At 37.8% G+C, this 14,017-nt stretch overlaps 1 protein-coding gene across 2 annotated transcripts in view; it reads right to left on the bottom strand.

Moving 5' to 3' along the window:
• Positions 1-14,017, bottom strand: part of HHLA2 (HHLA2 member of B7 family) — a 100,500-nt gene that overhangs the window by 61,820 nt on the left and 24,663 nt on the right. Inside the window, exon 2 of one of the 2 annotated variants that reach the window (XM_020999952.2) lies at positions 5,083-5,236. The exons of the other annotated variant lie outside the window; for it this stretch is intronic. The gene's annotated coding sequence lies outside the window, so the exon portion shown is untranslated. The remainder of the gene's footprint in view (positions 1-5,082; positions 5,237-14,017) is intronic. 2 annotated transcript variants of the gene reach the window in all.

Below are 14,017 nucleotides of genomic sequence, written 5' to 3'. Positions count from 1 at the left end.
AAGGAAGAGGAAGAATAGTATAAAAAAAAAAGGACAGGAGACATAAATACACTGACAGAAAGAGGAGTAAATTCAGTAAAATTCCACCAAAATTGTCTTAGGTACCTTCATGAGCCCTTGCCGTAAAGGCTGCCTTCCTTAGGTCTGGGCTTCTTACAATTCTCAGAATTTTATTATATTATTCTGTAGGCTAGTGGTGCCACATTCTAATAGAAATAAGGGCCTCTAAACCATACATAAAAAGGATCCCTACAGGCTGCATATTAACTTAGAAAACCAGGCATTAACATTATCTATGTTTTTTTATGTTTTTACTAATTTTATGAAAATTTTTCCAATTACATTTTGACCTGGTCCCTGGGCACTTCAGATTGCTCAGCCAACTGTGTGTTTGATACATCTGTTCTAGGCCTCTGATCCCTGAATAAACACAGAATTATTGTGAGGGGTGCATGCTGTTAAAAGACTCATTATAATAAATCAGCAATCCTTATGCAGACCTGAAGAACCTTTTAGGCGAAAGAGGAAAAGTGGTACAGAATTGTGTATATAGTAGTCATACATATCCAGTTTGCCGGGAAATTTCAGGAAAAGAAATTGTGTTCTTAATAACACTTTGCAAAGGAACATCCTTTGTCAGACGATGTCCTGATTTGGGGTTTAGACAATATAGCAGACATATCTATAGCCTGTTTGCTGATTGAATTTTGCCAAGTAACATTTTCTATTTTCTAGTTCCACAGATCCAGTCCTACCTTGACACCTATAAAGTGACCATATTTCTGTATTTAATAAATAAGGCAGAAGAGGAAGAGGAAATTTAGAGTTAGGGCTAGAAGAGACCTTACAGGTCAACTCTTCCAACCCCTTCATTTTACAAAGGCGGCAAGATCTAGAGACGTTGTGACTTGCCCAGTGTCAAAAGATGGGATTTAAACCCTGATTCTCTGATTCCAAATCTAGTACTTTTTGCACTGCACCATGTTGGAGGAATAAGAAGACAAGGAAAGCCCTGGAATTATAGATTCAGAGTTGCATTGGACCTTAGGATAGTGACAGACTGTAACTGAGAGGGAGGGTGATCATAGGAAGGCTGCAAGAAATTGGAAGGATGTCAAATTCACTTATCAACTCCCCCCTCCCCTGCCTCCCAAGCAATATTCAAACAATCAATAAAAATTTATCAAATGCCTACTGTATGCCAGGCATTGTGATAAGTTCTGGGGCTACAAAGAGGCAAAATATAGTCACCGCCCTCAAGGAGCTTACAATTTTGTAGAATTTTAGAGCTGGGTAGGACCTCAGAGTCCATCTAGCCCAAACCCTTTATGGTACAGAGGAAACTGAGTTTTGGAGAGGAAGAGTTATTTACCCACAGGCTAGGGCATACTAGAGTCAGCTCTTACTGGATCAGTAGAGGCATTGTTAAATTTTTATTATGAGCATTTATACCTCAAAAGTTGGCAGCTACAAATGAGGGCTTGAATAGTGGTGCCTCAACGGTAATAAATTCCCCTAGTCACCCATACTCATAACCTAGTTATTACCAAGGCCAGTTGATTTTACCTTAATAACATCTCTCTTATATGCCTCCTTCTCTTCTCTGACACTGCCATCACCTGCTTCACCTCATGCCTAGATTATTGCAAGTAGCTTGATGGGCCCTGCCACAAGCGTTCCCCTACTCTGGTCCATCCTTCACTCCGATGTCAAAGGGATTTTACAGAAGCACAAGTCTAATACCATGTCACCATTCTTCCTTCCCCCACTCAGTAAACTACAGTAGCTCCCTGTGATTTCCAGCATTAAATATAGAAATCCTCTGTTTGGTATTCAAAGCCTTTAATACAATCCATCCCCTAACCCCCACACATAACCCTTTCCAATCTTATACCCTCCACTGTCCTCCTTATTATTTATCAAACAAGACACTATCTCTTGACTCCTGGAATTTTTATTGGTTGTCCCTCATACCTGGAATGTTCAAACTCCTAATCTTTGCCTTATGGCTTCCATTAATTCCCAGGAAAATTGAAGGAGAAAAAGACAGAAACAGAGAGTCAGAGTCAGAGAGAGAAACATAGACAAAGATACAGAAACACAGAGAGAGAGAGAGAGAGAGAGAGAGAGAGAGAGAGAGAGAGAGAGAGAGAGAGAGCAAGAGAGCTGGGAGCTTAGGCAATTGGACACAGATGGACTTGGTTGCCTGGAGGGATTAGTAGCTGGGAAAAATTCCCTTCAACAATAATGTGCTCCAACATGACTAATACGGAAATATGTTTTACATGATTACACATGTATAGCCTATGTCAAATTGCCTAATGTCTCAGGGAAGGGAGAGGTGAGGGGAAAAAATTGGAACTCAAATTTTTTTAATGAATATTAAAAATTGTCTTTACATGTAATTGAGGGAAAAAAATAAATTATTTAAAAAAAAGAAATTAAAAAAGAACAATGTGCTCCAGAAAACCAGCAGCAGATGTAGAGGACTCAGTGGAGGAATTCTTGGACCAATCAAAGGAGTTCCTGGATAAAGCAGCAGCCAGAGCAGAGGACCATCAAGGGACAGAGTCATAATGTGGAAGAGAAAGCCTAAGTGATGAGTTATGTGAACTGTGCAGGTTCTGGGGAAGGGGGTTGTCTCCCTAGTTACCCTGAGAATTTGTTTAACTTTACCTCTACCTCTAAAGGACTGCAAAGGGCCCTGGGAGGTAGGGATTATTACAGAGGTGGTTTGGTTGATTGTTCGTAACCCTTAAGGTTTTTCTCTGGGGTTTGGAGTGCTGATTCTGTACCCACAGTAAGACTACAAATCTGGAAAACTGTGTAAGATCTTGGATAGATGGTGTTCACTGGAGAAGGAAGAAGAGTGGTCTTGACTTTTTTGTGGGTTTGTGTGCCAAGCCTTTGCATTTATTTAAGTTAAATAAAATCTTCCTATCTCTAATGGTGTATTATCATGAGCACCTGAATGGGAGCTCAGGGTCCTTTGACTTTTGGTATAGAGAACAAGACACAAGTTTGTATTCTGATGATCTCAAGAGCAACTTTAGATGGGAAAAAATAAGCTGAAGAAACATTATGGGAATTTTCCATTCCTCCCCACCCCTCCTCGACTGAATAGGGTCTGTGTCAACCTAAAACTTCATTTCTTGATCCTGGGTATAATTACATTGTATAGTTATTTAAAAAAATTTTTAATCTGCTTTTCATTGCTGTTTTACAGCATCACAGGATCTGAGTTGGAGGTACCTTAGAGGTCATTAATTCTGACCAATACTTAACCAAGAATCCCTTTTGTAATAGGTTATTTATCAGTTGGCTGACAAGTGGTAATCCAACCTCAGATAAGGTTTTCAAGGAACATTTACAAATTATTGCTACCATACCTATGGCTCAAGCTGCTCAGGTATTGCAAATCATACAAAGCAGCCTTATAGGGTGAGTTTTGAAGTCTTTTGTGGCTTAATATTTAACTCTCATTCACCTTTGGTCAACTCCTATTCTAAGAAATTAATTTGCCCTACCTGCAGTCACCAAAGGTCCACTTTTTCATCTTGCCTTTCAAGGGTTCAATTAATTATAATTCTATTTAACCCTTTAGTCCACCTGTTCCTACAGACATTACATTGTTGTTGATGGGTGTTTTTTGTTTTGATTTAATGGTTAGAGAGTGGCCCCGGAAGTCCTGCGTCTAGACTCACATTCTTTCCCAGGTTCACACTCAGATAGCAAATAGCGCCAGCTCCACTGGCTTCTCCTGGGTGAAGTCAAGTTCACTGCCACCACCACACCTTTCTGGGAGCAAATCAAACATCAGAGATTACCATAAAGAGGGAGATAGTTTCATTTTAGTGATCCCTTCTCTATTCTCAGTTGCTGCAAAATCCTTAACAGCAAATGCAAGGTTGGTCTGTCGTCCCCCCATATATATGTGTGGACACACACACACACACACACACACACACACACACACACACACACACTTCTGATTCTAACTTTGCCAAACATCTTGCCAAGGTTGGTAATGGCTTAAAGGGTGCCTAGTCCCGTTCCTTTCCTTCACTTTATTGCTGGCTAATCCTAGTGCTATTCTATAGCATGAGAAAAAATGCCTTTACCTCTAGTATGAGCCATAATCCTTTCCAGTAACTATTCCCTGGCCTTTAACTGAAGAGTTTATTTTGGGCTCCCCAGATCATCCCATCTGGCCTTAGGGTGTATTTCCCCTGTGCTATTATTCCTGGTTCCTGTGAGTCCTATCTGGTCCTTGACCTATAGAGGAAGAATCTTTTAAGAACTACTGTAGAAATGCCTTCCTCATTTAGGGAATCATTCTCTATAGATTCTGACTTTACTACCTATTTTGAAGGTTACTGGATACATGGGATTCCTACTTTCATCCCTAATTCAGCTGGATCTGTCTTGGGCGATTTGCCGGAGACATCCACTAGTCACTTGCTAAGGTTGACTGTAGGACAGCTAGGTGGCACAGTGGATAGGGCGCCAGGCCTGGAGTCAGGAAGACTCATCTTCCTGAGTTCAAGTCTGGTCTCAGATACTTACTAGCTGTATGAGCCTGGGCAAGTTACTTAACGCTGCTTGCCTCAGTTTCCTCATCTGTAAAATGAGCTGGAGAAGGAAATGGCAAGCCATTCCAAGTGTCTTTGCCAAGAAAACCCCACATGGGGTCTTGAAGAGTCAGACGTAATTGAACAATAACCAATGTTGGCAGTGTACTTTTCAATGAGGTTAGGTTTCCTCACCTGTTGTTCTAAGCTAGCATCTGAATTTAGTTTGCTTAATCTCTAGGCAAAGAGGATGCCTGGTACTGAGGTCATGCAGGTAACATCTGTATAACAGCAGCTCCTCCTTAGAGGGGCCAAAGGAGAGAACCTCTCTTTTCCTCTTAGAGACCACAGTGCCTTTTACCAAATATGCCAAATACCTGTTTCCTGAATGCTTACCACAAAGGAAAAATGAATGGTCGTTCCCTCCTAATCATTATTTTGTCTACCCTTGAAGTGACGGAAGTTTCCACTTGCAAAAAAACAAACAAACAAACAAAAAAACCAAACAAACCCTCATTCCATGAAGTACTATGTATCACTGTGGATGACTTTTCTGTCTTCTTTTTTTCTTTCTTTCTTAGCCCTTTTTGCTCCAAGGTAATCTTAGTTCAGTTTCCAGAGTCAGATGTTTAGTGCTATCCCTCAAGCAGTACCTTTCAGAGCACCTGGGAAAATGAAAATTTTGCTTATTTATGTTCCTTTAAAAGGGCCTATGGCATTTTCTCCAAGGGAAACATCAGCATACTGGAGGTATACCAATTTAGCCATATGGATTATATTTTTCAAGGGAAAAAAAACACTTCCTGTTTTAAGCTAAGACATAATTTCTCACTTACTAACTCAGCAAATCAAACATGCCTTAGGTATTGTCACCATGCACAGAGGCAGGTAGTTGTATTTTTAGTGACAAAGTTTCTCCCCAACCCAACTCAGCACATTAGGTATATAGAATAGAGCTAACTGGATTGGTTACTTTAAGTACCATTGGTTAGAGATTATTGTGTTTCGTGTTTTTTTCCAAAAGAAGGCAACTTATTACCAAGAAATTTTAATTCTTTAATATTATAGAATCTATAGTGCAGAGAATGGATAGGAGGGATTGGCAATGCTAGAAGAAAGATCACATAGTTAGCAGGCACTCTGTCATCTTTGAAAACAATAACAATGCACCATGTTACAGTGGAAAGAGTACTGCCTTAGGAGTCAAAGACCTGGATATGAATCCCAGCTTTGCCTCAGACTGGCGAGTAATTTCATCTACCTGCTTCTCAGTGTCTTCATTGGCTTCTTAAGCTACACTAGAGACCAGTAAAATATCTAAATTCTCTGTAGTGAGAAAAATAACTTTGAAAGACTTTAGAATTTGGATAATTTCAAAGATAAACTAACAGTCTAAAAGAACAAAGATAAAACATGCCATTCAACCTCCCGATAGACGAGTGAACAACTTAAAATCTGGAAACATACATTTTCAGTCATGGCTGATGTGGGGATTTGTTTTACTGGTTTTTTTTTCCTCTGTAGATATGTATGGAAGCATTTGGTTTTAAGGTGTTAAAAAATTTGCCCAATGGGAGAAGAAGGTGGTAGAATGAACAGATTAATTAAAAAAAAAAACTTGTTACCTGAAAAATAAAACATTTTAAAAGAAAATAATTATCTATGGCAGATCACTAAAATGATATATTATGATATATCATTTTACTAAATGGATTAATTTGAAATTTGAATTTTTCATTCTTTTTTATCTAGAAAAATAGAAATCCACAAAAAAAATTAAATTTAAACACAGGCATGTAATATTACATGAAACTTATAATAAAAATTATAGAAATTAAAGGTAATTAGTATGCATGATATTTTCACTTGTTAATTTTTATATTCTTGGAGTTAAAGTTACAACTTCAAGGCATTGTGCAGGGCTAAAAACTGATTTGAAGTTTTTTGGAATTTCCAGTATGGTTTCCTACTGATGGCAATTCAAAAAGCCATTAATATGAAAACCTCACAAGTCATATTTCAACCAACAAACACTTTTAAAAGTACCCTTTTGGCATTTTGTTTCAAGATATTCTCATTCTAAAAATCAATTGACTAATTTTACAATTCTGAATGTTAAGTCTTCAAATGTCAAAAAAGCATTGGACTTTGATTTGACAAGACATTTATATGGATAGCATACTGCAGGCACAAATAGAGAGCGCTGGATAAGCGATGATCTTTTTCAGGTTAGAGAATGTTAAAATTATCCTCATTATGTTTCTGCCCTGCCCCCTCCTGCAATATTTTTTTTTCTCATTTGGGGACAGGTAATTAAACTTTGTTTCAATTTTGCTGCCTAACTAAGCAAATATGAATTATTGGATTTACCATTATTTTTCCAAGCAAAGTCATACAATGTGCCTTTCACTCTGTCTACTCACTTATCAATATTCTTTATGTTATATTAGTATTTTTCTGGATTAAAAAAAAACACCTTAATATTTTACCACAAGACCTAGTCTAGTGGATCCATAATCTCATGGATCTGAGACCTTTCTCCATTGGTAGAGGCCACAAGTTACCCATCCACATCATCTCATACCATGCTCTCCTTCCCATGTGTTTTTGTGAATCCTCCATGAAAGACATACCCAATGTGCAATAAGCCTTCCATCAGCCTTTTTAGTATTCTAGAAATATCAGTGCAATATTCAATTGGTCCGTTGGTTAGTCTTCATTTTTGCTACAATTGGCCTCCTTCCTTTTCCAACCATACATATTCTAAATTCTCAACACTTCTCTAACCCTAGGCAAATCATTTAGCTTTACTGGGCTTTGATTTCCTCAGCTGGAAAATGATGGCCTCACAGGTCACTGATGTCTCTCAGGTCACTGATGGTCTCTCTACGCTTTTATGTTTTTTACAACAAGGGTGCAAAGTTTAGCCAATGATGTGCTGACCTGTTAACATGCCTGTCTCACACATTTCCATTGCCTTTTCAGGAGCTGGTCAATTTGCTTCTTCTTATATGATGACGTTCCATGATTTTTAGCTAGATAGTATCATCAGAATGTTGGCATTAAAAGGAAGGGATTTTCGCTGGGAAATGGCTAAAACAAATTGTGGTGCCTGAACGTGATGGAATATTAACATTCTGTTAAGAAAGGATGAATATGAGGAATACACAGAACCATAAGAAGACTGATATGAACTAATGCAAAGTGAAATAAGCAGAACCAGGAAAATAATTTACACAATGGAAATCATACAAGTGGAAAAACCAATAACAAATTAATTGAAACTTAATGCTAATGAATTCATAATAATTAAGATTGGCCCCCAAAAAGATACAGAAGCAGCTAGGTTGCACAATGGATAGAGTACTGGACCTGGAGTCAGGAAGACCTGAGTTGCAACCTGACCTTAGACATTTAATAGCTGTTTGACCCTGGATGAATCACATAACCTATCTCAGTCTCAGTTTTCTCATCTGTAAAATGGAGATAATAATAACATCTACTTCTCAAGGTTGTTGTGAGGACCAAATCAGATATTTGTAAAGAACTGTGTAAACTTTAAATAGCTATAGACATACTAGTTGTTATAATTATTCATTCATTTTATTAGCATATAAGAAGATATCACTTTGCAAGGGTAGGGAACCATGGCTGTGGCATAATGGCATAACATTAGACTTTCTCTACATGTTGAATTGCTTTTTCCCCTCTATAAAATTTTTTGTATTATAAGGGATGGCTGTCTGGTGATGGGGTGAGGGTTGGGGAGAGATGCAGTGAAAATAAGAAGGATTTCAAAAGAAAAAATATCAATAACTTTTTTAATGGGCTTGTGTTGTCAGGGAGCCAATGTGCAGCAGCATTCCAAATGCAATCTTGCCAGCTCCATTCAATTCTAGGACCAGCTCATTGTCCGTTTGCTGAGATCATCCAAGATGTCTATATCATAATGAACTGATTCAATAGACTAACCAAGAGAATATAATTCTATCATTAAATGGGATACCACTAAAAGATGAGCATCCCACATTGTATAAATGGTGCTTGGTTGTGGCTACACCACTGTCCACAAACTGGACATCAAGACTTTCTGCCCAAGAATCAAATTGAGGGTTAGGGCTTGTTCTTATCTGACCATCTGGAGTCAGCAGTGTATAATTTACCTTGTCCATCAAGTCTTTTTTTTTTAAAAGAATATTTCAGTTTAAGAAACAAGGACTCATAATTAGGTTTTAAGAAACATAGATCCATGTTGCAAATTAGCAGCAATTGGGTAGATGGTAAAGAAAGATGCTTTACAGCTAAAAGAATAACCCAGCGGCATTTCCACAAATGCGGTTACCAAGCTAGGCATATAACAGATTTTACACTGACTTCAAGGTCTTAGTCACAGTAACATGTATGACTGTTAGATTAAATACTTACTAATCCAGTAATGAAAGCAGGATGATGGGGAGTGGGACTAGAGAAAAAAAGGTTTTCTTTTAAATTTTAAAAGCAAAGAGAAGAATGTGTCAGTATGAATCAGGAGTTAATACCCACATTAAAAACCTTTTCCCTCAGCATCCAGTAAGTATGGTTGCTGTTTGAACAAAGTAACTTCCTCCAGTTAGAGAACTGATTCTTTGCTTACATTTGCTTACATCAGTTTGTATGCCAGATTTAAATTCATCCTATTCTAACAATCCTGACAGAATTAAAATTTTTCTTTTAAATATATCCTCAAATACCTGAAGAGTCACTTTTCTATTTTCCACCCAACTAGAGGGATAACAGGGCCAGCTAGGTGTTGCAGTGAATGGCCTGGAGTCAGGAAGACTCATCTTCCTAAATTCAAATTTGGCCTCAAATGCCTACTAGCTGTGTAATCCTGGGCAAGTCACTTAATCCTGTTTGCCTTGGTTTCCTCATCTGTAAAGTGAGCTAGAGAGGGAAATGGCAAACCACTCCAGTGTCTCTGCCAAGAAAACCCCAAATGGGGACATGAAGAGTTGGATATGACTGGAAAAAAAAAAAAGACAAAACTGAACAGCAGAGTTATAGCAGATTGTAGAATGTTTGCTAGTTTCACTTTAATTTGTTCAGACTCTGGAACATGTAATAAATTAGTGTTCCAAATTACGGCAGAATTCAGTACTACCAGCACGGATTTGTGGAAATGTTGTAAGATTCCTGTGCAGGAAGCCAAATAAGGACACATTTTCTTTATGTGGGGCAGAGTAGAACAGAAGAAAGAGTACTGGATTTGCAGTCAGAAATCCGTACCTGGTCACTGACAGTGTAGTCACTCGTGTGGTCATTAATCAATCTGAGCCTCAGAACCACTGGTTCAAATCCCACCTCTGTGGCTCTGAGCAAGGCAACTCTCTAACTTTCAGTAATGGTTCCAACCTACATTGGCAAAGGGAGTTTCCTCAACCCTGAGTTCTCAGTACCAATGAAATCAGAGGTCCAGTACTCATCTCTTCAAACTGATATCTTTAAATAGAGGATTTGAGACATGTTTCTAATTTGAACCTGAACAGTAAAAAAAAAAAAAATTTCCTCAATTTAGCAAGCATTTACTAAATGTAAAACCTAAGCTAGCTACTGGCCTACCCTCAAGTAGCTCCCAATCTAGCTTAGAAAGTGAAATATGTCTCCTTGTTGTTGTTCAGTTGTATCTGACTCTTCGTGATCCCATTTGGGGTTTCCTTGGCAAAGATATTAGAGTGGTTTGCCGTTTCCTTCTCCAGCTCATTTATAGGTGAGGAAACTGAAGCTAATGAGGTTAAGTGACTTGCCCAGGGTCATACAGCTAACAAATTGTCTGAGGCCAGATTTGAACTCAGGAAGATGAGTTCTTTAACTTCAGGGCCAACACTCTATGTCCACAAAAACACTATAATACACAATAGTCTATGATATATGAGAGAGAAAAGCATTTAATAAATGCCTTCTTTGGGTCAGGCACTGAGCTAAGTGCTTTACAAATATTATCTCATTAGATGCTCACACAACCACGCAAGGTAGGTGCTATTATTATTGCCATTGTACAGTTGAGGAAACTTGGGCAGAAAGAATATAAGTGATTTACCCAGAGTCACAGAGCTAGTAAGTAACTCAGGATGGATTTGAACTCAGATCTTCCCTAGTTCAAGTCCCAGTGCCCTATCCACTGTGCTACCTCATTGCCTCTAATGTGGGATTAAAAAACATGTGTCATCTTACTTAGTATTTTTAAAGGAAACAGAAACAGAAACAAATATATATATATATATAGTCATGTATTGTTCATCTTTGCATTTTTCTTGTCTTTCCCGTGTAGCACAAAGGCTTTGAACACTGCATCATGGGAAATTGAAAGGACCATAGATTTAGCACCGAGAGGGATCTTAAAAATCACCTGCATTTTAATCTATCCTCATTTTGCAGCTGAGGAAATTGAGGTTCAGGGATCATTTCCCAGAGTCACACAGTTGTTTATTGGAGTTCAATAACTGAAGGTGCAAAAGATCTTTTATGAGACTCTGCTTAACTATTCCTTGACATAAGCAGCCCCTAACTTGATTGAACATAGTCCAGCTATTAAGCCCATTGGAGTTGGAAGGAGGAAGCTGGAAAAAAACTGGAAAAAAACCTGGAAACTGGAAAAACTGGAAAAAAACTGGAAAAAACTGGAAAAAACTGGAAAAACTGGAAACTGGAAAAACTGGAAAACTGGGAAAAAAACCTGGAAACTGGAAAAAAAATGCAAGTCATATTCTTTCCTACTTCCAGGAAAAGACTAGAAAGTATCAAGACACAGAACAAAAAAAAGGATGAAAGAGATATATTAGCCACTTTGGAAATTCTACAAAAAATAGTAGTTTAAGACTAACAAGTTACGGACTCCCCATCTTGTCGGCCCTCTTTGGAAGTTCCTATAATTCTAGAGCATTTGGGCCTAAGTGCTTCTGGACCCTTGGCTAATATACCCCAAACACTAGTGAGTCTCTGTAAAGGCATTAGGGTTAAGGTTACCTATACGGAGTTTCTTAGTTGCTGTCCAAATGCTTTGTTAAATTTTATCTCTATGCATATTTTAATCTTGTTAAATTGGATTTTTTTATACCTCAAAAGATCAATAATTTCAGCAACATGGGTCTCCCTGAAGTGACACCAACAGAACACACCATCTTCATACTCAGTAGATAGTCTTCATAAGTTGCTGTGACTTACCTCAATTCATCCTCTTTTTTCCAACCTTCTGGTTATGAATCTATGCAAATTTAGTTAGTCTGCAATCCCTTTGACAGATGCATTGGTCCATAGTTAAAACCTTGTCAGTTTCCAGCTTGTGCTCTGATGGCATAGAGCCTATAGGAGCCACCACGTCATGATGAAGTTTTTGTGAAATGTTTAACAAATCAGAACCAGTTTCTAATAAATAAATGTCAAAACTCAAAAATGTGTTAACCATCATAAAACCAGAGGCAATGATTTTGTCTATACATTAATAGCTTTGTAAAGTTTGGTAAGCACTAACTGAATGCATTTTCATTAATTCATTTATTCATTCAATAGTAAATTGGATGGAGAACCATAGCATCCATGTGACTATGGTTAAAGTCTCACAAAGAAGCCAAGAATACTTACGGGTTTTAAGCATGGTATAAGCATTCTAGGCTAATCAAATTTGGGTGTCCTGATCTAATCTGCTTATTCTCATGGTGCTTCTCACCCACCTCCTTAAATTAAGACAACTGTTGTTATACCTAAATGAAAAATCATGTCTAAGTAGTCATAGAATCACAAAATCTTTGGAAGGAACCTTAGAGATCATCTATTCTAACCCCTTATATCTTTTTTGTTTTTCTTTTTTTTCTTTTTTTTTTTTGGTGAGGCAATCAGCGTTAAGTGACTTGCCAGTAAGTGTCAAGTGTCTGAGGTTGGATTTGAACTCATATCCTCCTGACTCCAAGGCCAGAGCTCTATCCACTGTACCACCTACCTGCCCTTAACCCCTTGTATCTTTTACAATATCCCTGGGTTGGTAGTCACCCAGTTTCTACTTGAATACTCCAGCGACTGAGAATTTCATAAAGCAGCCCCTTGTGTTTATATTGTTAAAATGTTCTTTCTGACATTAAACTAACAGTCTGCCTTTCTATACCCCATTAGGGCTAATTGTAAACCCCCGCCCTTACACACAGAGAATACACCCAGTGACTGTTTAGAATGTTGTGAATACATAATACAATAGGACATCTGTTCCTGAAATAAAATGCTGATACGTTTCAGATGATAAAAGTTCCATCTTACAAAGGGTTAGATGATTAAATATACTTTACTGTTAACTCACAGATTATTTAAATAAATATTAACCACATGCATGAACCATACAAGAAGATCAGATTTTTGAATAAGAGTGGTTAAGACGGCTAGATATTTGAAACTCAAAAAAAAAAATACAAGATATAGCAGTCAACTTGGGGAAAGAAAAGCTGCATCGTGCACACTGTCATTCATGCTCATTATATCCTCTTTAAAATATCACGAAAAGCCAGCTGTCAGCTGAGGTACTTTCTAAAAGAATTTGAAGAATCCTGGAATCTTTTTTTATCAAAGCAGGCTTGTGTCTGGCCTGCCCTTTCAAAGTGTATTTGAATGGCTTAGATAGCAACACATCTCCAACTTGGTAAACAGCATTTAAAACAAGGCCAAATATCAATTAAACCTCAAGTTCTGCCATTATTTCAAAATAAAGGAACACGTAACTCAAAATACACAAGTTCTAATGAGCCCAAATTAATTTAGTAACAAGATTTAAGGCATGATTTTACAGGCTTGATAGTGGAGTTGATGAAATGCTTGTTGGAGGTTCTTGTGACATCTTAAAAGTAAGATCCTTAAGACTCCAAAGGGAGTCTGTACTTCTACTCCTACTACTTCTAATCAGAGAAGGGTCATTTCTTGTCCTCTAGGAATAAAGAGTAAGTCAAGTCAAATCACCCAGCACTTATTAAGTGCATACTGTGTGCCAGGAGCTGAACTAATAAAATGTTAGAGGTAAATGAGACTTTAACTATCACTTAGGCCCCAGGTGAAATTACCTAGAAATCTTCATATTTAAAAATGAGAAATATGAGGTCAAAAAACCTTAAGGGATAGAAGGGATAGAACTCAGACCAATACTCTTCCCACTATAAAGGAGACTTCCAGTTCTGACCTTCCAAACTTCTCCAAAAGGCATTATGTGTCAGAAATAAAGCAATTTCAACCATCTCTGTGGCCTAGGACATGAAGTGCCCCAAAAAAGGTAAAAAAACAAAAACAAAACAAACAAAAAAAACCTCAATGAATTAACAGCAGAAAAGGCTAATTCTTAGCACCCAAAAAGCTCACTCAAAATTCTCTCCCTATTCCCCACCACCCTCCTGACAGTTGAGCTGCACAATCATGTGCTTACATCAGAACTTGATGGT

Source organism: Phascolarctos cinereus, unplaced genomic scaffold, assembly GCF_003287225.1.
Source record: "Phascolarctos cinereus isolate Bilbo 61053 unplaced genomic scaffold, phaCin_HiC Scaffold_726;HRSCAF=1367, whole genome shotgun sequence".
Taxonomy (NCBI): domain Eukaryota; kingdom Metazoa; phylum Chordata; class Mammalia; order Diprotodontia; family Phascolarctidae; genus Phascolarctos; species Phascolarctos cinereus.
Note: the sequence above shows the minus strand (reverse complement) of the source record. Positions and strands in the feature narration are given on the sequence as shown.